At 48.1% G+C, this 23565-nt stretch overlaps 1 protein-coding gene across 13 annotated transcripts in view; it reads left to right on the plus strand.

Annotated features, from left to right (window-relative positions):
• The window catches only part of BOC (BOC cell adhesion associated, oncogene regulated), an 86026-nt gene that overhangs the window by 10416 nt on the left and 52045 nt on the right, over positions 1 to 23565 (plus strand). For 6 of the 13 annotated variants that reach the window (XM_082394655.1, XM_082394647.1, XM_082394651.1 and 3 more), the window contains exon 2: positions 1560 to 1651. The exons of 2 other annotated variants lie outside the window; for them this stretch is intronic. The gene's annotated coding sequence lies outside the window, so the exon portion shown is untranslated. Of the gene's footprint in view, positions 1 to 1559; positions 1694 to 4266; positions 4497 to 4965; positions 5066 to 14095; positions 16843 to 19549; positions 19672 to 23565 lie in introns of those variants that run through there. 5 more of the 13 variants (XM_082394652.1, XM_082394653.1, XM_082394654.1 and 2 more) reach the window with 5 other exon arrangements.

A 23565-nucleotide genomic window follows, 5' to 3' on the forward strand; every position in this document is an offset into this window, starting at 1 on the left:
GAACTTATTGTCATCTCCATACTTCAATTCAGCAAAAGTTTATAGCACACCAGACCCCAGACTGGGAGCTTTTTTGTCCCAAGAAAATAAGCTTTCTTAGTCAAAGGATGGTTCTCCAAACGACCCTCCCCTCCTAATTTTTATTTTTTGCACAAGCATCTAGTAATAATAAAAAAAAAATGTGTTTTAAAGTTACCCACATTATACTGGTATACATACCAGTATACTGGTATACTGGTATACATAATGTATACATTATGTGGTATACATTATACCACATACCCACACTATAACTGTTTTTATTCATCCATGTGCATACATACTTTTCACATAGCTCCGATAAAAGTAAAGACTCTTGTAGTCAGACAGCCCTGAAGCAGCTCTACACTTTTGACCAAAGACTCATACGGAGCAGGTATATCCAACCACTTTGCTCTTGCTGGGAACAGCCTAAATGCTGAGAGTGCTGCCACATGGAGCCTTTACATGTAATATTTTCATCATTTATGAGGCTGAATCAAAGATTTGGGGCTGGAGGGTGGGATGGAAGAGGGTGTTTGTTTTTAATCTAGAAATCCATGTTTACAAAAAGCCTTCCTAAATAGGGCTCTTGCCTCCTTGGAGCCCTCAGGGTTGGAAATGGGTAAAGAAGGGGTGGTGGGATCAGGGAGTAAGACTTAAAGGATCCACCTCAAGTGACACTGCCCTGAGGATTAGGAAACTTGGGTTGGACCCCTGGCTCTGCCTGTGGACTCCATTCACACTGACTCAATCCACTGAGCTAATCCATCACTAAATCTCCATTACCACTGAGTTAGCTCCTTCCCCAAGCTTGCCCAGTCTCTCCTGCCCTTCCTTTTATTATTCCGCCATCCTACCATCTTTTCCATTTCTGCCACCACCATGCTTCTTCATGCCTTTGACAATTGCTGACACATGGCTGGACTCCCCACTGTCTACCCATCACCCCCCTACCCTCACCCCCCCGCCAACACCCATCGTCCATCAGTCCCATAAAGTCATCACCCAGTCTAAGCTTACAATCTAAATTTCTTAGCCCTCTCACATGTGGCTCTGTCTCATCTCATGATAGTATTACCTTGATAGGACCCTTCTGCTCCAGCTGGACCCATCTATTAGCCGACCCTTGATTTTGGAGGGGATTCACTCCTTGTGCTGCCTTACCAGCCCCAGCCCCTTCCCTGTTAACCCACTTTACTTCATATGAGGGCTGCTGATAATGTGTTCTTAACAGATATTTGGTGAATATTGGTGAAAATGGACCACTGGATGCAAAGGTAATGGTTTTGTAAGAGCAACAGACTGTTTTCAATGTAATCATTGTCCTTCATCTATTTTTCAGTTCATTTCTAGCAAGGGGCCAGGTAACTGGAGATTTAAGGAAGCCTATGGTTTAGAAAAACTGCTTTTTCTCTGTTTTCTTATTTGTAAAATGGACTAATAAGGAATTACTCTGGTTTATAGCAATGCACCTTATAAAAAGCAAATACTTTCAAAGTGTTTATTTATTTTGTTTGAGACACTTTCTTTTTCCTCAGGCCCAGAACAAGCTTCCTGCAACCCATGACCCATGAAGTCTTGTCAACATTCACACCATCTGAGGGTATCAGCAATGAAGTAGAAGAAGCAGGTGAGGTTTTCTGCCCATAGTCTAATATCTCTAGCCTATTGGGTCAGTCATATTTTCATGTTTTATGTTTCCACTTGAAGATAAGAGTGTTTCCCATCCTTCAGTATTGGAAGGGTCCATTTTTGAGTGGAATCTGAACTAGACAAGCTGGTTCTAGTTCAGCTCGGATACTGTTATAGTCAGAGCCTGTGGTGGCCTCTTTCCCCTGGCGTGACCATGTCACCCCCCTTTCCCTGTGGCAAATTCTGTTCAACATGTTGGTTATAAACCATTTACTGTGGATTTGGAGCCCAAGACTGCTGTGGAAAAGTCCTGCTTAGGTTTGGATGAGGAAAGTCCTGTGTTTATGTGTCTACCAATGGTATTACAGCAAATGCCTTCTCATCTGATGTACTGGGCGGTGTTTATCTCACAAAACCCAGAGGGATTCCGTGTCATACCATCTTCTGAAATAAAGTTAGGAAATAGTTTCTCTTTTCCTAATGGTGAATTTGGCCTTATCTTCAAAGAAGGCCTTTGATGTTTGGGACAGGGTTATTGGGCAGTAAGAGGAAATCGTAGGAGAAAGATCAGAGCCAATGATACACAGTCAACTTAACTTGGTTGCCAGAGAAAACGTTGAGGAAAGTCTCAACTAGTTCTCCTAGTTAGTAACAGGAAAGTACATATTATGGGTTGAATAAAAAATCATCCAAAAGGAGCTGAGCAGCAGAAAATATGGAAAAGAAATGTTTTTTCTTCTCCAAAATGAGTTTGGACAGCATTGGACAAGATGAGGGTGATGACTCGTGTAGGTTGGAGCCTTCATCCTTTCAACAAGCTTTTATTCAGCGCTCCCTGTGTGCTCAATATCGATACCAGAGCCCACGCCTTCCAGAATTCCATGACTGAGGGGAAGGGACATGCAGGGCACGGCAATGCAAACTGCAGTGTGAAAGTGCTTGGACTGGGTCATGAAGAAAGGCTCCTGGAAGGAGGAGAGCCTGAGAGCCTCTCAGGCTAAGTCCTAGAGGCAGAGATGGGGCTGGCAGGACTGAAACGTTCTTTTACCTCTGCCCGTATGTTGTTCATTATTTTCTCCCTGCAAACTTCCTTTTCCTCAGCGGATAATAGACTGAAGTATTCTTAAGACAGGAGATTTCAAGTTCAGAGTGTTTTTTTAAAATTTTAGTAAAGTTAAAAACTGGAATCTCTGCATTAAATACAGAAACTCAGAAATGCGAGCCTTCGACAAGTTTCTAAAAGCAGTTACTGAGTAGCTTTCAGGGGAAAAAGGAGAAATTTGTGATCTTCTTTTCTTTCTCAGCCAGGTCAGATTTTAGCTAAGAATGCTAGAAACACATGCCTGAATTCAGCTTTTCACTTTTAAATTCCGTTTGCCCTTTGTTCTGCTGTCTGGGGTAGGTTTGCTTGGCTCTGAAATTATTCCCAGAGTAACAAGTGAGAAGACGTTTATTTTAGGGGCAAATAAAAGTTGTTGGGCTCTCCAGTTGCCCAGGAACCTCCTTGGCTGCTAAGAGGTGGCTGTCACACAGGATGGGAGCTACAGGTAAGAGGAGAAGGGAGTGTAGAACTGGTTGGCCTTGGAGGCTGGGCTGGAATTGGACTCTTGAAGAGAGCACTCCGCACCTCTCCCGGCCTGCCAATATTTTTCCAGAATAGTCCCAGCCAAGTGCCTTTACTAGTCTGAACTTACCTAACGTTGCAGTCCCAGCAGGTTTATTAGGTATGGGTCACAGTTAATTGGAGAGGAAAATTGGGGGGTTCTGGATTTCTTACTTTTCTGTGAAAGCAGAGGCTGCTCTTAATTGCTTCACAAAGCATCTCCCCCCGCCGCCCCCTCCTGACTTGGCTGTCTGCTTTTCTGCCTGATGACTGTCATCCCACAGAGGTGTTTACGGTACCTTGTCCTTTTTTACGTACTTGCACCCATGTGAGGGGATTTCATCATGCAGTCAGCACAGTACCCACTTGTGCCAGTGAGACCACATAAAGTGATGGAAATTCACGGCTGTTTACTTGTGTCATTATGAATGGATGTTTTGTAGTGAACAAGTTACATAAAAATCTGCTGTGTTATAGCCAAGGGTTAGAGTCTAATGGCTCTTGCAATGTACAGGCCTTCCAAACAATCACCTGCAGCCCCTTCTGGACAGCGCTGGGGGTCTGGCCATCGTGAAGGCCGCGTCGGCTCCAGGTGAAAGGCCCGCAGTCAGGTGCCTGTCGTTCTCTAGCCTTCTGTTGCAGAGATGGAGGCTGGGTCGTCAGGCCCGGCTTTCGCCTGCCTGCACGGTGGCAGCTTGCCAGCGCGTTTCACTGGGTGGTCTTCAACAATGGGAGGGGTGGGGAGCTCAGCTCTCCTCACCAAAGGGGAACAGGAAGGTTGGCAACCAACCCCGTCACTGAAACACCACAAAGGTCCCGAGTGTGCGTGAAAAGGACAGAACAGGTTGCTGAAAGCAGTATTGTGATGGAGTTCATTTTTGTTCCCCTGATTTTACAAACCAAGCCTTACATGTATGTGGTGATTCTCCCTCAAGAGGGTGAGCACACGTGAGCAGCAGGTGCCCTCCGTCACGGGCATTCCCGCGCCCTTCATTCCCTTACCCTCTCAGGGAGTCAGCTGTGGACCCGAAGGGCAGGCCGAGAAGGCCGAGACCAGCAGATCCCAGTGCCAAAGAGGCAGCCCCACCTGCCTCCGTCGTCCTTCTGATGACGGGGAGAACGAGAGCTGCCATTTAGCGAGACCTACTGTGTGCCAGACCCTGTGCTAAGCCCTGTGAGCACTGTCCCTGCAACCCCCCAGCAGTCCTGTGAAGATGGGCAGCATGATCCTATTCGGCAGGTAAGAGAGCTGAAGCCTAAATAATCATAGGGACTTGTTCTGGTCTCACAGCTGGTAAGTGGCAGAGCCAAGATTTCATGGCAGGGCTGCTGACTCCAAAACTTGGGCTTTGAGAAAAAAAAAGTATCCAGACAATCTCTCCTCTCAGTCTCTCTAAGTAGAGCCCCCTTAGCTTGGGAGAACTGTTTCTTTTGCAACTAACAGAGTGCAAGGGGCAGGTGGCGGCCTGTATGAGACTTGCTTTAAGAGACGTGAATTGAAAACTGGGGCCACAACCGGAAGGTTTTGACTGGTTCCACAGCAGCAGCCTGAGGGAAGCCGGGTCCTGAGGCCCAGCTGATGTCCGACCTCGTGGGCAGTGCTGAAAGCTGCCTCTGTCTTGGGTCTCCTCTTGGAACGTGTCTCCTGGCTTTTGCTCCCCCTGGGACATCATCTGAACTGGCTGTCTGAGTCTCTGCTTCCACTACAGGTGCCAGCTGAATCCATATGCGCCTTGGGTCTCTGCAAGTCTGATCAAGGTCCTCTGAGCCTCGGCAGGGTGAGGGGGGAGAAGGTGTTCTGCCCAGCAGGTACTTTTCCTGGTTAGGAGAAGTGGCAGCTTGTGCAGAAAAATACCCTGGGGAAGGAAGTAGCAACTTTGACAGACAGGTAACTGACAGGAGATGGTACCTTCCAGGCAAATACAGGGCAGCCAGCAGAAAGAATGCTACAGGCCGTTACCTGCAGAGCAAAACCGACTCTCCCAGCTGGCTTCAGAGAGTGGGGAGATTTGGCTGCCATGAGCATGTAGTTGCCCTCAGTTCCTTGTTTTTCTTTAACAAACGTGGAAAACCTGAAGCCAGGATGTTCTGGCTTTGCGTGTGTGTGTCGGGGGATGTGGGGTACAGGATACCTGGGTTTAAGATATAATTATGTGGCCAGCTAGTTGGGTAGCCCAGAGGAAATCATGGGAACTCTCTGAGCCTCTCTCCCCCCATCCTCGCAAGCTGCCTTCTCAGGGCACTATGAGGATGCAGAGAAACGGCACAAGGGAACACTTTTGATGCAGAAGGTTCCTGCTCACCTCAAAAGCCTCTGGCATCTGTGCTCACCCAAGATGAGCTGGGAGATAAGACATTTGAGGGAACTGGCCAGAGGTCAGAGTCTGGGCACAAGGGCTGCATCTGCTTCTGTGGTTGTGTTTGTCTTCTAAGAGCAGAGGCCTGAACTGAAGGCAGTTAGGTCCTGTTGCCAGAGAAGCTGCTTCTCCCTCTCTTGTGGGAAGAGACAGTGAAGGCCTCAGGGTCTGGCAGGACTTGAGAGAAGAAAAGCTCTCGTGGCAAGAGGATCCTGGTTCGCACTCTTCCTGAGAGAGGAAGGAACAGAGGAGTCTGAGGAGAGTTGGGGTGACCCCATCTGAGAGAGCAGAGGTTTGGAGTGAATCTTATTAGAAAAAGGGGGAAGTGCTGGAGAAAGACGGTTGTTGCAGGAGGGAGCCATGTTTCTGGGGCCACTTCCAGGTGGGAGATAGTGAGGCATCCTGATGAAGGGCGGGCTTTGGAACCAGACAGGCCTGGATTTGAACATAGCTTTGCCAGGTGGTAGGCATATGACCCTGGGCTAGTCACCTCCACTCTGAAACCCTAGTGTCTTAAAGTTGTTGCAAAGAGAAAGCAAGATACTGCATATAAAGCGCACAAAATGCATTGTGAACATTCAGGAGAAGGTGGCCGTTAATAGGAAAGGAAAGGAAAGAAAAACAGACTGGAAGGAGAGTTATCGATGGATTGGGCAGCTGGAAAGATGAGTAGGTGGAAGGCTGCACTGATGGAACCCCCCACTGGCTCAAGGCTCTATAGAGATGAGGGAATGAGAAGATGGGGAAAGAGAGGAACCCACAGTGGGGCAAGGTTGTGCCCCAGGTGCCCCTGTAGGTACCAATCTTTAGGCCTGGTCACTGAGAAGACAGCTCCCACCCAGCCTTCTCCTCTGCTTCTTCCCTGATTCAGCATATTCCATTCTACTGGTTAGGCCCCCAACCTGAGAGTCACCTTGGACTCTGTTCTTTCTCTCATACTCCACTTGAAGTTGGCAAATGATGTTGGCTTTATTTTTAAGATGTAGTCAGAATCCTGCAACTTCTCACCATCCTTGTCTTCCAGCGACATTTCTTACCTGGTCTATTGCAGTAGCTTCCTAAGTGTTCTCCCTGCCTCCACCCAACCCTGACCTCCCTGCCCACAGTCTGTTCTTCATGGAGAAGTCAGTGTCAGCTTCCAAAAGAGGAGCCAGGCGAGGTCAGTTCTCTGCTCAAAACTGTCCATGGTTTGCTTTCATGCAGAGAAAATGCCACACACTGTCAGTGCCCTCACCTCCCCTATTCGCTCCACAGGCCTCAGTGGCCCCCTTGCTGCTCCTCCGCCGAAGCAGAACAGCGTCTCTTCCGGGGCTTTGCCTGCTGCCTGGAAGGTGCTTCCCCGATAGCTGCACAGCCCCTCCCTCACTTCATTCAGGTGTCTGCTTCGTGGCACCCTCACTGGACTGCCCTTTATTAAATCACACTCCCACCATCATTCTCTCTTCCTTCAACCTAATCTGTTCTTTCTCAACGTTACACCTCCTGACGTGTCTCTACTTGTTCATCTCCTTATTGCCTGCTTATCCTCTAGAAGGAAAGATCCACGGGATCAGGGACTTCATTTTGCTTCTCACCACCTCCCCAGTGCCTGGAGTAGACTCTGGGATATAATTGGTACTCAGTTTTTCTTTTTACTAGTCTACAGGTCTTTCCTGAATCTCAAGATGAGTATAATAAGAGTTTCAAACAGAATGAAATAATTACCTAAGGATTTATATAAGAAAACTGCATTCTGGGTATATGTATATATGTATATGGGGGGAATGTGGGAGAGAGGGGTAGGGAATTCTAGTACTATTAGGGTGTCTGTTTTAGAAACGCTGGAAAGCAGTGTGCTAGGCCGCAGTGGAAGTAGCTCAGCTCCTCTGTCTTCCTCAAGGTGACTGACTTCAGGAATGTCCGTGGATGTGCCACTGTGCCACTGTTCCATCTGTAAGGGGAGGGTGAGAATGGGTGCCTCTCTGGCCCTTCTGCGTCACTCAAGAGGAGCTTACTGAGTGTGGACTTTGTGTCCAGCACTGTGCTAGGCCAGGCTGGGAGCTGCAGAGAAGCCCAGGGCATCCTCACTCCATCAAAAGTTTATAGTCTAGTTGTTCATCTGGAATTTCCTAAGTGTGCCTGGACCATCCACTGTACTGCTCCCTTCTGTTTGCACAGTTGAATGGGAGTTCTGTTGCATCTGAGGAACACGGGATGAATTTGAGACTAGTTCAGTTCCCCACCTATGGGGGCCTGGTGGAGTCAGGCCCCATGGTAGGCACACAGGTGACAGAAATTGTCTCTGTGGTTGGAGAGTTGACAGCCTGAAATACAAGGAATAGGAGGTTTGGATGTCTGCCCAGAGGGGGATAGATCTGACTTCAAATTGCATCTCAGTCATTTCTAGCTTGGTTCTAAATTTAGAAGCTAAGGAAGAGTAAAAATAGGGGCAAATATCCCAAGAGGTCTTGTGCTGACAACAAACGTGCCTGAGATATTACACTACCAAGATCCCCGGACCCAACGTCTACAGCATCTCAGGGAGCTGGGGAATAGTCCAGACCTCCTCCTCCAGGTTTTTTTTAACTTAGAAAGAAATTAATAGGCTTTTTTTAAAAAGCAGTTTTAGGTTTATAGAAAAAAATTAAGTGAAAATTACAGGGAGTTACCTCATACCCCTCAACCCCTACCAATTTCCCGAATTACTAACATCTTACGTTGGTGTAATGCGTTTGTTAGAACTGATGAGTCAATGTTGACACATCGTTATTAATTAAAGTCCATAGTTTACATTACGACTTATTTTTTGCATTATACAGCCTGTGGTTTTGACAAATGCGTAATGATACATATCCACCACTGTTATAGTATCAGACAGAATAATAGTTTCACTGCCTAAAAATCCCCTGTGCTCCACCTATTGGGCCCTCCTTCCTTCCCTCTCCCAATCCCTGGCAACCACTGCTCTTTTTACAGTCTTTGCAATTTTGTCTTTTCCAGAATGTCATGTAGTTGGAATCATACAGTATATACAGTCTTTCCAGGTTGGCTTCTTTCACTTAGCAACCTCCTCCAGTTTTAAACATGGCCTTCCCCACGCCATGCCCCCTCACACCATACAGCCAGCTGGGGTGCAAGGCGCTGACAACGGAGGAGCCCACAGCCAGCGCTGAGACCCACCTGCCCAGAGCCCACGGGTCTGCAGTGCTGCCCCCTGTGTCATCATCCACTGGACACGCCTGGCGCTGGTGCTACTGGAGTTCAGCCCAGACTGGTAAACTGTCAGTTGCTGCCTGTGTTTTGGTTCCGCATCTGGAAGTATCGGCTGTGCAGACCTTCTGTTGCACTCTTAAGTAGAGAGATAGGAGGAGCACTGGGCCGTTTGCCTTCCTCCTCGCTAGTGTGGTTTACTTGCTCCGGAGCTTTGGACGAGCGGCGGGGAAGTGAGCCACCCAGGCAGACAGGGCAGGCAGCGCTCCTTCACGCCGCATCCGGCGGCGGCCACAGCTCCCTCAGCCGCTGAAGTTGCTGTCTCAGCCCCAGTGGTGTCTGTGCTGAGCCCTGGGAGGCACTGAGCTTCAGGGCTTGTTTTGTGGTCATTAAGCAGGAAGACTGATCAGACGCAAAGAGAGTGAGAACGTTTTCCCTGCCAAGAAGTGCTTCTTTCTTCAGTCAGCCTCACAAACGAGGATTCCTTGGGGGGGGTGGGGGGGAGGGGGTGGCAGGAACCCCAGTATTCAGTGCCCTCACCAGTCATTAAACAGTGAGGCTCTCGGGGGATGAGGGATAATGATGGATTTTATAACTAGAGCAGGAGGAGCTCCTCCAACCCGGCTCCAACTCTGGACCACAGTTAGAGGAAAGGGAAGTGCGTGTGAATGGGGGTCACGTGGGCCATCTGGTTGAAGCAGGCTGAAACGTCCCAGGGCTGAGAGGAAAGGGGTGTACTAGGTGAAGAGGGTTCCAGCCCTGGGGAGCAGGGACTGAGACTTAGACCCCAGCTTCTGTTGCTTCTGTGTGCAATAAGCGAAGAGCTGAGGCCAGCTGGCACCTCCTCACTTCCAAGGACACCAGGCAGGTGCCTCAGAGTTCAGTGAGAAGGAGAAAGAAGACACGGCCTCCTTGGGAAGTCAGCTCTCAGACGGTAGAAACTCCATGCCAGCGATCCCAGTCCTTACCACCTCGTCCTCTGGTCTGCTCTCTGCCTAGCCCACCCTCCCGTCTGTATCCTGTTCAGGGACTTGCCGCGAGCTCTCGGGCTGCCATCCAGTGGTTCTTCCTACATGTCCCCTGCGTAAGAGGAGACTAATAGTACTTGTCCCAGGTGTGTCACCAAGACTGTGAGCACTCATGCAGTGGAGTGTTTAATGCTCCATAAACTCTTCAGAGAAGTACTGTCTACAGGCAAGCCGTCCTTGCTTTTGTCGTTAATTATGGAATCAGGGTGGTGTGCCCTGCACCCTCTTGTCTTCCTGCGTCTCGCTCCAGCATCTGGAAGGCTGTGACTGATTATTGGCCGTCAACACATGGGAGGCCTTGGCCCTTGTCACAGTTTGCCTGCGGAGGCTGAGGATAGAGAACTGCTGAACGTGGGAGGGTGAGACCCATGTTCCCTGCCAAATCCAGCCTTCATCCCTGAGTCACCTCCTCACATGCTGTCCCCCCAGGAGGTCCTGTGGGAGAATCCCAGACCGGCTTCCGTAGGTGCAGCCAAGCAGTGTGTGTCAAGGAGCAGGGGCCACGTTTGCTAAACCAAAAGATAAATACATGATCTGACGAAGCATTTAGATGGGACTTTTTTTCCCTGATTTTGGGGGGAAAAAAATCTCAGAAATGCTGAGTTTATAAATATCTTGTGATGTGTTAAAAAATAACCCTTTAGTACGAGGAATGGCATTCTGTCCAGTTGGGGGCCAGGCCAGGACCTCCCAGCGGCGTGGTCGCCTGTTAGGGCAGGTTGTGCAGGGAAACACGGTGTGGCCTTGCCACACGTGTGAAGCTCCAGCGATGTTGGTGGAAGGAAGTCTCCAGGGCAGTCTGGGTTTTCTCTAGCACTTTCTCTACAGAACAATCCGTGGGAAACCAGGGCAGGGTCCCAATTTTACCCACCACTGCCCGACTCCCCTCTCTAGAAAAAGCCTCCATGGCCGTGGAACAGGGAGGCTCCTGAACAACTAAGTTCTACAGCTTTCAAAGTCAGGAGGTAGGGGCTTCCCTGGTGGTGCAGTGGTTGAGAATCTGCCTGCTAATGCAGGGGACACGGGTTCGAGCCCTGGTCTGGGAAGATCCCACATGCCACGGAGCCACTAGGCCCGTGAGCCACAACTACTGAGCCTGCGCGTCTGGAGCCTGTGCTCCGCAACAAGAGAGGCCGCGATAGTGAAGAGGCCCGCGCACCACGATGAAGAGTGGCCCCCGCTTGCCACAGCTAGAGAAAGCCCTCGCACAGAAACGAAGACCCAACACAGCCAAAAATAAATAAATAAATAAATAAATAAAATTTAAAAATGGGCCATGGATCTAAATTTAAGAGCAAAAACTATAAAACTTAAAAAAAAAAGTCAGGAGGTGAAGAGGACCAGCCTGCCCCGTTGTGATGGAGTGTTAGGCAGCAGAACTCATTCTCCCTACACAAGGACACTAACCAAAGTGCCAGCGCTAACGCCCTTGGCCTAGATGGGGGACAGGCAGCAAGGCCTTGTTTCTCTGAACCTCAGCCAGAATGAGGTGTGTTACCCTTCCCCGGGCAGGGGGTTCTGACCTGTCTCCCACCCTCTGAAAATCATGATGCCCGCTGCAGCCAGCCTCCCTTCAGTCACTGAGCTTCCACACTGAGCTGTTTCTGGTTATCCAAAGACCCAGCAATAAACCTTGCCTAGAGCAGTGCTGTTCATGCCTCTTCAGGCATTTTCCACGTGGCCCCAAAGACATGTTTGTAACCATTAAAGAGTGGCCTTTCAGTTGATCAGCCAACAGATTATTGAGCACCATGCGTGCTGCCCTCAAGACACTTATAACTTAGATTCTGAATATTTCCCAAATCCAAGCAAGAGGTCATTTCACGTTGAGCTGCGTTATCTGCCTTCTCTCATTGGAAGAGCCCTTGGCTCAGGGGAGGTGCTAGATGTCACCATTATTATCATCATGATTATTATTACTTTGGCTTTTGAGATAAGCTGCTGATTTATAAGTCCTTCCCAAGAGCCCATATTCTCGGAGAGTTTGGCTATTTAAAGAGCTGTGTCACTTAGGTATGTTTGGGAATTTTATAGGCAGAGAAATGGAGGTCCAGAGAAAAGTGATGGTCTTTCACTTGGACCTTGAAGCCTGTGCACTTGGTTGGTTCTGCCATCAGGGAAAAGCCCGCCAACGTTGCGGACCTGTCATTGGTGAGATATGCTCAGGGTTCTGGGGAAGGCCCATCCAGGACAGGGAACCCAGAAAGGAAGCAGAGGGCATGGGGGGCAGCCAACGGGGTCCAGGTTCCCAAGCCAGAGCACCAAGGAGATAGGCTCCTCAGGGCCTCTTCTGTCTGCGGCCAGCAGTACCCTTTCAGGGGTGGGGCTGCCTCTTTGGCCCAACACTAGGGAGCCTTTAAAGGTTGAAGAGAGGTATACTGCCCTCCGTTACCAGAACCTGGGCGCTCGTGGAAACCTGCCGGACAGTGCTATTTGGCTTAACTGAGGTGACATGGGGGGCAATGGGGGGCGGAGGGGCGGGCGTCCTGGAAGTTGGTGCAGGACTGAGAAGGTTTGGGATGATCTTGTTCTAGTCATCCTATTGAAAAAGCAAGTTTCATTATTATTTAAAAACTCAAATACACAAAAGCAGAAAGAAGAGTATCATGAACCCCAGGTACCCATCACCCAGATTCAACAATTATCAAGACAAAAGAGTTTTTTAAAATACTACTTTGTTTTCATTACTCTGCTCTGTGTGCAGATAGGACAAGGATGAACGCCACAAGGGTACTTTTTCCAAAAGAAGTGTGTGATCCAGTCTTCCCATGCCTTCCTAACAGAGGCATGGAAAAGAAAGAACCCCAGCCCAGGGCCCTCGGGTTTGATTCTCAGTTGCTCCACGGTGCTCTGAGATGTTTCTGTGTGTCTCCTTTACCAGGTGCTGAGCTCTTAGAGAAAGCTTGAACTTTATCTTTGGATCCACAGAGCTTCATATTGAATGAGTGTTCAATAAGTGTTTATAGACTTGTAAGGCAAAGGATTGTATGAGTCAGAACGGACAGGTGTAAGTGATGTGAGTACTTAGTTCACCATTTGGGGAGGAAAAGGGGCAGCTGATGGGGTTTAGAGTTGAGTAAGGGGCCATTATCTGAACTCTGGGGGATCCTGAATGGGTGAAAGGTTAGGCGTGATCGTTCTGCAATGCAGGGGCTTCTGGTTTGGCCGAGAAGGAAGAAGTCAGCGGCAGGAGATGACAGGAGACAGCTGGAACAGAGCTGCTCTCTGCCTGGCCCCCAGATTCAGGTGTCTGCAGACCCGGGTATGGGGGGACAGGGCTCTAAGAACAGAGGCTCCAGCTCCAGACCCATTTTTCTGGGTGGCCACAAGCAGTCCGCAAGCCGCCTGTGCCATCAGGGCCCGCGTGTCATTCCAAGCACTGTTTTTATTCATGTTGGAGTTGGCAAGGAACGGGCTTCTCCAAGTGTGAGGACCAGAGTCTGCTTCCAGCCTGTGGAGTGCCGGGCAGCTGGGCTGCTCTGTGGCCCCCTGGGCAGCGTTTGGGGTGGTATGAAATGGGTGTTGGAGGAACAGGAGGGGAGATGCTGCAAACACCGGCTCAGGTCTGACCCTGGGTGTAGCCAGCAGGGGCCTCAGGGCTACACAGACCCCAGGGAAGTCTCCAGGCCCCGACTTTGATCAGCGACCTGCCCCTCCCTTCCCCGCCTGGTCTTTTTCAGTTTAAACTTCGAGCTCTGTCCTGGCATACATGCGTGATGTGTGTGTGAGTGTTTTAATTTTTATCCTTGGCAGAAGTTAAGACACAAAATGGATTTGGAAGGAGATGAAACCATCTCCTTGGTATACGCTGGGTAGTGGCAGCTTCATTCCTGGAGGGGGAGGGCCGCAGGTGGGGAGGGGCTGGGCGGGACCCAAGTCTCTAAGGTTGGGGTGAGGCGCTGCTTCCACCCCCGGCAGGGACCAAACTGAAAATCCACTTCTTGGGGAAGGGAAGGCCGGAAGCTAGAGGCTGCGCTGTTAACCCTTTGGGATGCCAAAAAGCCAGTTCCAGGGGAGCCAAAGCCCAGTGGTGCAATCCGGTGTTAAGTGGATGTGGGACCCCTGGACAGCCAACACCTGTTCTACTTCCTGGTGGTCTGTGAGCCCCTGAGACTGTTCTCAATTTGTTAAGGGAATCACTGACAGCTCTTCAGGTTTTCATGTGCAAACTCTAAAATGTGCATATGCTTGGAAAACTTCCTCTCCTGCTAACCTCTCTGCCCCCAGAAGTGGTGGTGGCCCCAGCAGGGGTGACTGTGGCCCAGGGACCTGTTTAAGTGTCACCTTTGCTACTCTGGAAGCCGTCTCGGCCCCCAAAGTAGGTGCTGTTTGCAATGGTGGTCTCTTCTGGGGTTTTTATTTCTGTGTGAAGAGGTGAAAACTAGGAATCTGAAAGTCCAGAAAATATCTGGGGATATCTGAGAGAAACTTTGAGAAAATGTTTTGTTCGTCAAAGTGTATTAAGATATTCAATTTGTGGAATAAAAGAAAATAGCTTTAAAAATGGCAAGAATTTCACTAAAAACAATAGAGCAGGGAACATCTTGATACAAAACTCGCAATTCCAACCATGGCATCCAGTGCAACCGAGGCATTTCTGGCAGACCTTCTCTGTCAAAATGACCCACGAATCCATGGCGGAGACTCCCAGGGGTTCTCAACCCTGGCTGCACATTACAGTCTCCAGGAAAGGGTTTTGAAAATGCTGATACCTGGGCCCCACTTCCACAGGCTCTAAGTGAATTTGCCTGAGGTGCTGCCCAGGTGTTGATGTGTCTTAGTGTCCCTGGATGATCCATGCAGCCTGCTTTGGGAACCTCCAATCTTAGGCTTATGTAAGAACAGAAGGAAGATGAGAGAGGTCAGATTAAGAAATGGAAGAATTTTATTGTCTCTCACTACATGCTGGTGCATATTACATGGATCCAGACTCAGAGGGCCGCGGCCAACTTGTGGATGGGATTGAGGCGCTCACTCAGGGCTGACTCCCGCTGGGGAGGGGGACTGAACATCCTCATGAGTTGGCTACAGAGCGCATTGTGGGACCTGACGAACCAGTCCCTCCCGAAACATGGTGGCTGGTGCATGACTCCAACCCAGGCTGATTTTGGTTTTTTCAGCCTTCCTCAGTTTCCTTTTTCGGTTTGTCTGCTTGAATCTACCAAGGACACCAGGACCAGCAGGCAGGGGAAGGAGGTAACCCTGGCTTTGAATCCTTAACTTGAGCAAGGTGTTTAACCTCTCTAAGCCTCAATTGCTACATCTGTAAAATGGGGATGACAATACTACCTCCTTCACAGAGTTACTTAGAGGTTAGACAAGATAATACGTGCACATCATCTCACACATAGTAACTCAACAAATGGTCACATACTCTCTTTTATGCTAAGATGGAATATTTCTTCCAACTCTAAATATTTGCCTTAATCTCATATTGCAACAAAACCTAGTGTGTTACATTCACTAAATCTGAATGACTTTTAATTACATTTACAAATCAGTTAAGTTAGGAAATCAGTGATTTAGCAGGAAAAAAAAGCAGTCTTTAAATGTTAATATGCCCAACATCGTAATTTCAGCAAACGAAGTGCTTGGTGGATATTTTATACAATTTACTAAACAAAGTAATTTCAGATTAGTAAAGGTTGCTAAAAGAATATTAAATATGTTTTCATTTTTTCCAAAATACTCGTCCACATTGTGTGGATGCAACAGAATCCTGGAATTAGGGGAGGGGTTCTTTACAAGCCAAAAGAGTTGACTGTTGGATATAGACACAGGAAACACTTTAGATGTGATCATGGAGCAAAGACCAATATGTTATAGCCCAAGGAGTTATTAGGAAATGAGGCTCCTGGGCCTATGGGAAGATAAAATTTCAGTGATGACATGATAATATTTGGGGATAGTTTTTTTTTTAATTTACCTTTTTAATTACAAAAATAACTACACACTCACTTGGAATATTTCTGAAGTGTTTAGTATAAAAAGTGCAGATTTCCTGCTCTTCACCATAACTGATGTGAACATTTAAGTGTCTCCTGACCTTATCCTGTGACAATCCAAATAACTGTACACCACATATTCACATGTAATTTTTTAAAATTACAAACATGGGATGCTGTTTTACAAGTTGTTTCTGGGATATTCTCCAGGAACCTCTTAGGCCAACATTTCCCAAAGTGTATTTGATGAAATTCTCCTCACTAATGGTACTCTGAGAAAAAAGAGTAGTGTGGTCAAGTCAGCCCAGGCCTGTGGTCAAATAAGTCCAGGCCTGTGGTTGAGTGAGTTCAGCGTTCAGTGCATACTCTACCCACCTTTTGGTGATTCACAATACGTAACAGCCCATTAAAGGCTCTGAAAAGGCCTGCACTAAAGAAACCTAATTTGCTTTTCTTAACAGAGCATTTCCCTACATTCTTTTTGCTAGCACATTTTAACAAGCGATAGATTTTTAGAAGCGCTGTTTTAGGCATTCCTCACTAACCTCCCCTCCACCTACCCCAGCTCCTCCATCTGCAACCTTGTGGGGTAGGCAGGAAGAAAACAAGCTCATCTATTCATTTAATTAACAAATACTTACCGTGCTCCTAGAGATAGATGCTGGGGCTACAGTAATGAGCAAGATAACAGGCCCTCTACCCTGGGAGGCTCCAGCTCAGCGAAGGTATTCGTCACACAGGATGGGTTGCACCTGGGCCGGCAGAACATCAGCAGGGATCCTCTACAGCTGTGGAGCCTGGGGTAGCGGCTGGAATTATCCCTACCCCCTCCGCCCCACACCCTTCCTCACGCCTCCAATTCCCCACACTTCGCTCTGCTATAAATAGTGGTGCCTGACCCAGCTGGCGGGACTTCATGTGTTTGTTTTCTCTGCGTGTGCCAGCCCTGCACGGAGGCCACTGGGCTTCCCAAGTTGGGGAGGGCTGACAGGAGTTGGGGTCGGAGGCTTCCAGCAGAAGGTGGGGACAGACGGACAGACTGGAGCATGCTTCAGGTTTCCAAATTGGTATTTATTTTAAGTTTTAGATGGTTTAAAAGAGCTTTCTAAGTGAGGAAGATTGGGGGTGGGTCGGGGACTGAATGTGTATATTTGGGGGTCAGAGAGGTGGAGAAAGTCGGTTTGCATGAGGTCAGATAGGAAAAAAGTAAACTGTCATGATTCTAAAGCATACTTCCCAGCTGGAGCTGGAGAGCTGGAGTTGTTTGCTGTGTGAGCACATGTGCACACGTGCGCCCGTGTGTGTGTGTGTGTCTGTGTGTTGTTTGTCTGTCTTAGAGGTGGTGCATGTACAAGCCCAGAGCAGGATGTCTGGAAAGTCTGGGTGGAGGTGTCTGGCCCCTGAGATATTTACCTATTCTTAAACCTCTTTTGTTGAAATATTAGGGATAAATCTGTAACAAGGATCAGACTAACGAAAGCACTTCTACAAGTAACCCTAAAGGAAGTGACTCAAATTGAGTAAGTTGCTGTCATTTATTGAACAACTGCTTTGAACCAGTCATTGTTCTAGATAATTTGCTGATGTGATCTGTTTCTCCTTCAACATGCTTGTGTGAGAGATTTTATTGTCCTGCGTCAAAGTGGTTCCCCCTAAATGTCCGGGTGAGGGTTTCTTGCTTGCAGGAAAGTCTGGGAGAGACGCTGTCTGTGTCACAGTGCAGTCAGGTCAGACGCCAGCTAAAGAGAGGCAGCTTCTGATGCCGTCTTGGCCCTGACTTAGCAGTTCAGCCATTTTGCCCCATGGCTTAGCTTTTCATTTAAGTGCTTCAGATTTCCTGCCAGCCTGCAAGAGCCTGTTAAGGGTTGGGGGTGTGTGTGTGTGTGTCTGTGTGTTAGGGGTTGAGGTGTGAGTGTGTCCGCGAGTTGGAGTTGGGGCTGGTTCAGCCCAGCATTTGCGTGAATCGGCCCCAGGAGTGGACAGGTCAAGAAGTGGCAGCCTGACCCTCATTCACGCTGGGTCACAGAACCGGAGACCGGTTTTGAGCCCTGGGGAGGGTATGGGTATGGGCCTGGTGCCATTGGTTGCTTAGTCATCATGAGGAAGGGGCACAGAAAATGACTGCAGGTGACAGCTTAATTGGAATTGGTGGTAATTATGTTGCCTAACAGAGTAAATCAGTCTTTTCAACCCCCAAACTTGCTAAAGGCCCAGCTTCCCCTCCTAAGAAAAAGCTCCCTCTTGACTATGTGACTACAGTTCTCTCTCCTCTCTGCCATGACCTTTCACTTTTGTGTTTTGGGTTGTAATTCGTTCACTCAACGGGTGTTTGCTGAATACCTCGAACCGTGTTATACACTCAAGATGCCCCTGTAATAAGATCACCGCCATTCCTGATCCCTGAGCGTTTGGTCCAGCGGTCAGGCAGACCATAAATAATTAGTGTGATGGTGCTTCCACGGGGGAAGTGCAGGCCTCCAGGGGACAAGAGCTGGTGGCCCAACTGCTGCCTGACGTAGAGTAGGTGCTGGGAGCTTGCCTAGCGAAGGGAAGCGAGTTTCCTTGGGCGCCTGCTTCTCCTCACACTCTCCCCCGTCTCCTCCTTGGCAAGCCTGCCCTCACCCACGCCATGCTCCGGCGCTGTGAAGGGAAGCCCTGTGTCCTGCTTGTCTTCTCCCCTGCATAAGAACCCCAGTGGGCTCCCCAGAGGCAGGGCGATAGGGACGGAGATCTCAGACACCCGTGCGCCACCCTCCCCTGCTCAAGCTCTGCTTTGCATCAGAAGCAGCCCTGGGGGTTCACCGGCTCCAAACTCCAAGGACCAAATAGAGTCAGGCCTGGAAGAGATCCTGGAGGTAGGTCTTTACAGCTTAGCAGACATTCACTGAGTTATCTATTATGTGTCCAGGAGAGACTTGTATATAAATAAGGTACAACACAGCGTGAGAAGTGACAGCGACAAAGCTGAGGCTTCAGTCCTCATAGGCTTCCATTAGCTCTAAGCCTTTTACCTACCTTAAGTGATGTACTTTGATGACTCTCCCGGGACTCTAGTAGGAATGAATGTGGATGATGGGAAGGAGGCTTCTTTTAGGACTTGTGAGGAGGGCTAAGTTGGAGGACTGACCTTCTGCGCTGAGCAGGGCCTGAGTGTACAAGTGTGAGTGTGTGTGCGTGTGCTCGAATGTATGCCACATTTCTTTCATCATGCCTCTGATGCCTTTGCTAGTGGTTCTGGTTCTTTGCCTGTACTTTGTAAAATCCAGTCTATCTTTGATCTTTTCCTGAGACCATGCTGCATTTGGTATGAATGATAGAAAGATGGTGTCAAGCGAAGGTTGACTAGGTCCCAGGTTCTTTAAGGATGGGAAACTGCCTACTTTTCTCTCTGTCCCCTCCACCCTCCATTCAGTGTGTGGCACCTAGTGGGTGCTAAGTGTGGTTTTGCTGAACTGACCTGAATTCTGCCCTGAGCCCACTCAGGGACTTGTACCTCTCATCAGGAGTGACTTTGGGGTTGCCAGCTGTTTTATCTGCTCCGCTCACCGTGGTCACTAAGCAGAATACCCTTGTCTGTCCTACTCTTCTTCTGGCAAGGTTTGTGTTCATGCATGGCTCACTTGTCCAAAATTCTTTGTCCTAAGAGATAGGACTTAAGCTGTTAAGGTCTGCCTTAAGTGCTGTTCAGGTCCTGGGACTGGTTTGCCTATGTACTGTGTTTGTGCTGTCTACCTACACTCTAATTAATTCCTTTCACGTTGGATCTCTCATCAGCTTTGTGCACCAGAAGCCTTGGAAGTGAATGCTCCTGTTTCCTCTCCGGTCACTGTTACCATTTTACTTTGTTGTTTACCTGCGTGGCTATAGCCCTGGCCATAGACTGTAATTAGAAACAGGTAGGTGTAAAAAGAGCAGGTGGTCTGTTGTGGCTTTGTGAGCTCACAGGTGTGCTCGGAGGTGAGCTCCATACTGGGGCTGGGAGTGGGGGGGTGGGTCAGAGAGGGATTGGGGGTGTGTTTTCCTTTCTATAAACACTTCTCCATAACTTCATGTCCAGATGACCTACTGTCTGACAGGGATCTTTCCCCTTTCTCTCCAAACAAGTAGAGACACTACGGAGAAATTATCATCATTATCATCATCAAGAGAGTGCAGAGAGAGGGCATAAACAGGGTGGGATGGTGGGAGAGGTTATTAGCTTAAGTGATATAAATGTTGACTAGTGTTGGGTGGAGATTGAGAGGCTAGCAATTGTCTTGCCACAGACTTGGGAACACTATAGTACCGCCCAGGGATCTCCTGTCCCACTGGGCTTTTGTGAGGTTCTGTAAAACACTGTGTAGAATGTAGGTGTTACTGCTTTTTTTCGACAAAGAATGTTTCTTGAACTTCTGATGCATGTGTTGTAGGGCAGCAAAATCAGGCCATTGCTTAATTGTGTCCAGCTTAAGAGGAACAATGAGCAAAGAGAGGATAGCACATCTGTCTGGAGTTGTTCAAATGCAACATGTCCTTAAGTCTTAAAGGACATTAATCTCAAAGCCTACCAGTGTCACAGTATGAAATTAGACCTCCAGTGAATGGCTTTCGGTAGAAAAGTTCCACAACACCTGTCCCCCCTCACTGCTATGTGCCAGGCTGCCTTCACACGTAATCTCCTTAACTCTTATTAGCAGCTCAGCAAAGGGGGGGGTATTATCATTCGCATTTTCACAGAGAGTAAACTGAGGGTCAAAGACTAATTTACCCAAAGTCAACTTGAACCAAAGGCAGAAGTGGCAGAGCTCTTATCCAAACCCAAGGCTCATGGTATTTCAGTACCTGATCTTGCAGAGTTTCAATGTTGTCACTTAGAGAAGCTATGTCTATAATACAAATTTGAGATGAGCCCTAAAATCCTTATGTGGTAAAGCATCATGAAGTGTTTTAGTAACCTCCTTCCCCATCTGTAAAGGGGACAGTAACACTCCCTGGGCTGTGACGATGAAAAGTGGACCATGTGTGTCCAGCCCCAGCGCTGGGCTCGGCACAGAGTAGGCGCTTGGCATATTTAGTGCTCTCATCCCTACTCCTCTCCCCGTGCTCTCTCTTCAGGCCTGAACTTGTCCTCTTTCTCACTTACAGCTTTCTTCTTTCTCCTTCTCCCATCCCTCTCTGCCTGCCTCCTTCCACCCTGGCCTCAAGCTCAGGGCCATGCTGTCGCTGGCTAGATGATAGCCAATCACGGTATCATCCTAGATGAGGTTCCCTGCAGTTCAGTGGCTGCAGGAAGCCTGAAGTCTCGAGCTTATTTGGGTGTTTGTTTTGGGAGAAGAGACAAGAAGGAAAACAAAGAAGGTTCTTGAATGAAACCTCAAGCCATAGGAGTATCTGCAGAGGCACTGACTTCTGTCAGGTAGCTTGGCCTTCCCCAAGGGCTGCCAACTCATCTAAGGGCCATTTGGGTTTGAAAAATAAAGGCCACAGTTAAAGTCATTTCCCCCTAGAAAAACCCTTTGGTTCCACCACTGGTAAGTGTGTCTGTGTGCGTTCCTCTTATAGGTCCATGGGTCAGAGTAACATTCCTTCTCAATCCCAAATTTCTAATCCAGATAGACCCTTCAGTTCAGCAGACATTGACTTTTCTAGGTGCTAGGGTTACTGAGATGAAGTGGACGCCTCCTTGCCTTCAGGAAGTATAGAGTCTGGGAAAAGAGGCATATTACAGACAGGCATAAATCATCATGGAAATGTTGCAGTAGGTGTGCACAGCGCTGTGGAAAGTGGGGTGAGGAATAAGCACTGGAGGCATTATACAGTGATGCTGGAGGTAAGTTTCAAAGGATAATAAAGGGAGAAGCAGAAGATGGTTCTGGGAGAAGGAAGGTGTGAAAAAGCAGCTTGCCCAGGGCTTAGGGCTCGTGGGAGGAAGACAAGGGGAAGGTTGGCTGCAGCCAGTTAATACAGAGCCTGGAAGGTTGTGTGAAGAAGTTTGAACCTTATTTAATCAAACTTGTTTGGGGAACTATCAAAGATGCGTCTATTAGCGCTTTTGCTTGTTTGTTTTTAACTGACCTCAAAAGGGGAAAAAAAATCATTCCTAATTCCTTCACATTTTCAAATCAGCTCTTTTTATTTGCTTCCTGTTTCCTTCCAGGCCTTACCCAACTGTTTACATGCTTTTTATGAAATGAGATCTGCTTTTTTCCTTAATATCCTTTAACCATTTTTCATGTTGCTGTTTGTTCTTTCTAATTATTACTTTTAATGGCTGCATAATAGTCCATTGATTTTTCTGCCATAACTTAAAGCAGTGTGGTAGAGTGAAAAGAGCCAAGGTTTTTAGCGTCAGCCAGACCTCGTTCAAATCCTGACTCTGTGGTTTACCATCTGTGTGATGTTGGACAAAATATTTAATCACTCTGAGCTTTAATTTCTTCATTTATAAAACGGGTTGGTCGTACACCTACCTTACAGGGCCATTGTGAGAATTATATCAAATTAGGCAAATTATGGATTCTGGCCTGTAGGTAAGGCATTGCTCAGTGAATGGTAGCTGCTCATTTGTCATCTTTACTGTTCGGTTGAGCTTGATATTCTAGAAATAAGGTGAGTGACAACGTGGAGGCTTATTAGGTGGGCAGATGAGAATCAGGGAGCCAGTTTGAAGGCCCTTGACATACACCGTCTGATAACAGTAGCCACTAACACATGTGGCTATTGAGCGCCTGAAATGTGGCTAGTCTGCGCCAGGATGTGTAGTAAATAGAAAATACACACTAGATTTAGGAGACGTAGTATAAAACAAAATATAAAACTTTATTAATGATTTTTATATCGAGTATATGTTGAAATGATAGTATTTTGGGATATATTGTGTTAAAAAAGATATTATTAAAATGATTTCCACTTGATTTTTCAGTGTGACTACTAGAAAATTGTAAACACTGTATGTGGCTTGCATTGTGTTTCTCTGGTTGCTCCTGCCAGAGTTAGTCCACGCAACCAGATACCGGGGTGGAGAATCAGAGGGGGCCAGGCGACAAGGATGAGTCCCAGGTTGGGCAGCTGAGTGGGTGGTGAATCTTTACATAGTTTTAGGGAAGACCGGGCAAGAGTAGATGGGTTTGAGTCTGTGTTTGTAGAAGCAGGTCATTAGTGGGTGTCCTCTGAGCTGTGAAATGAAAAGCAGGTATTTGGTCTGGACCAGAGAAGCTGTCCCTGCTTTCCTTCAGAGCTGCCATTCTGGCTGTCACCACATCACACACATCCGTGGTGAGATGACTGACCGAAGTGCTCACTGCCGGGGGGGCTGGGAAGAGCTTGGCTGCTCTGCTGAGCTCCCAGCATGCTCCAGCACTGGTTTGTCCCGGAGCCCCAGGTGTTCCCACTTGCTCCTTCGCGGTCTCCCCCCAGGTCACCCCACGCACTTCTCGGTAACACACACAATATGTGGGGTCAGAACGACCGGGACTAGGACGCAATACAAACACAGAAGTTGGAGGGGAAGCCTGCTCTGCAGGGAGTGTAAGTGTCCAGAGTCCTGTCAGGCCCTGGTCGGTTGTGTGTCTTCACCTACCCTGGTTTGGGGTCTTCAGACCTTTGTGGTTCCCTGATAGATGTAAATGGATATGACGCTGAGATAGACTTCTGGGTAGCATTTCAGGTACCCAAATGCTATTTTGGTTTTAGAACTAGGAATTGAAATTGTACCTGGCTCTCGAAATATCCACTGTAGCCTTTCCTGAAGGGTTGCTGGGATGTAGGGCCTTAAAATCAGGATAAAAGCAAAGAAAAATTATGAGCACTTT

This window comes from Balaenoptera borealis (assembly GCF_965194805.1).
Source record: "Balaenoptera borealis genome assembly, chromosome: 5".
In the NCBI taxonomy this organism is placed as follows: Eukaryota; Metazoa; Chordata; class Mammalia; order Artiodactyla; family Balaenopteridae; genus Balaenoptera; species Balaenoptera borealis.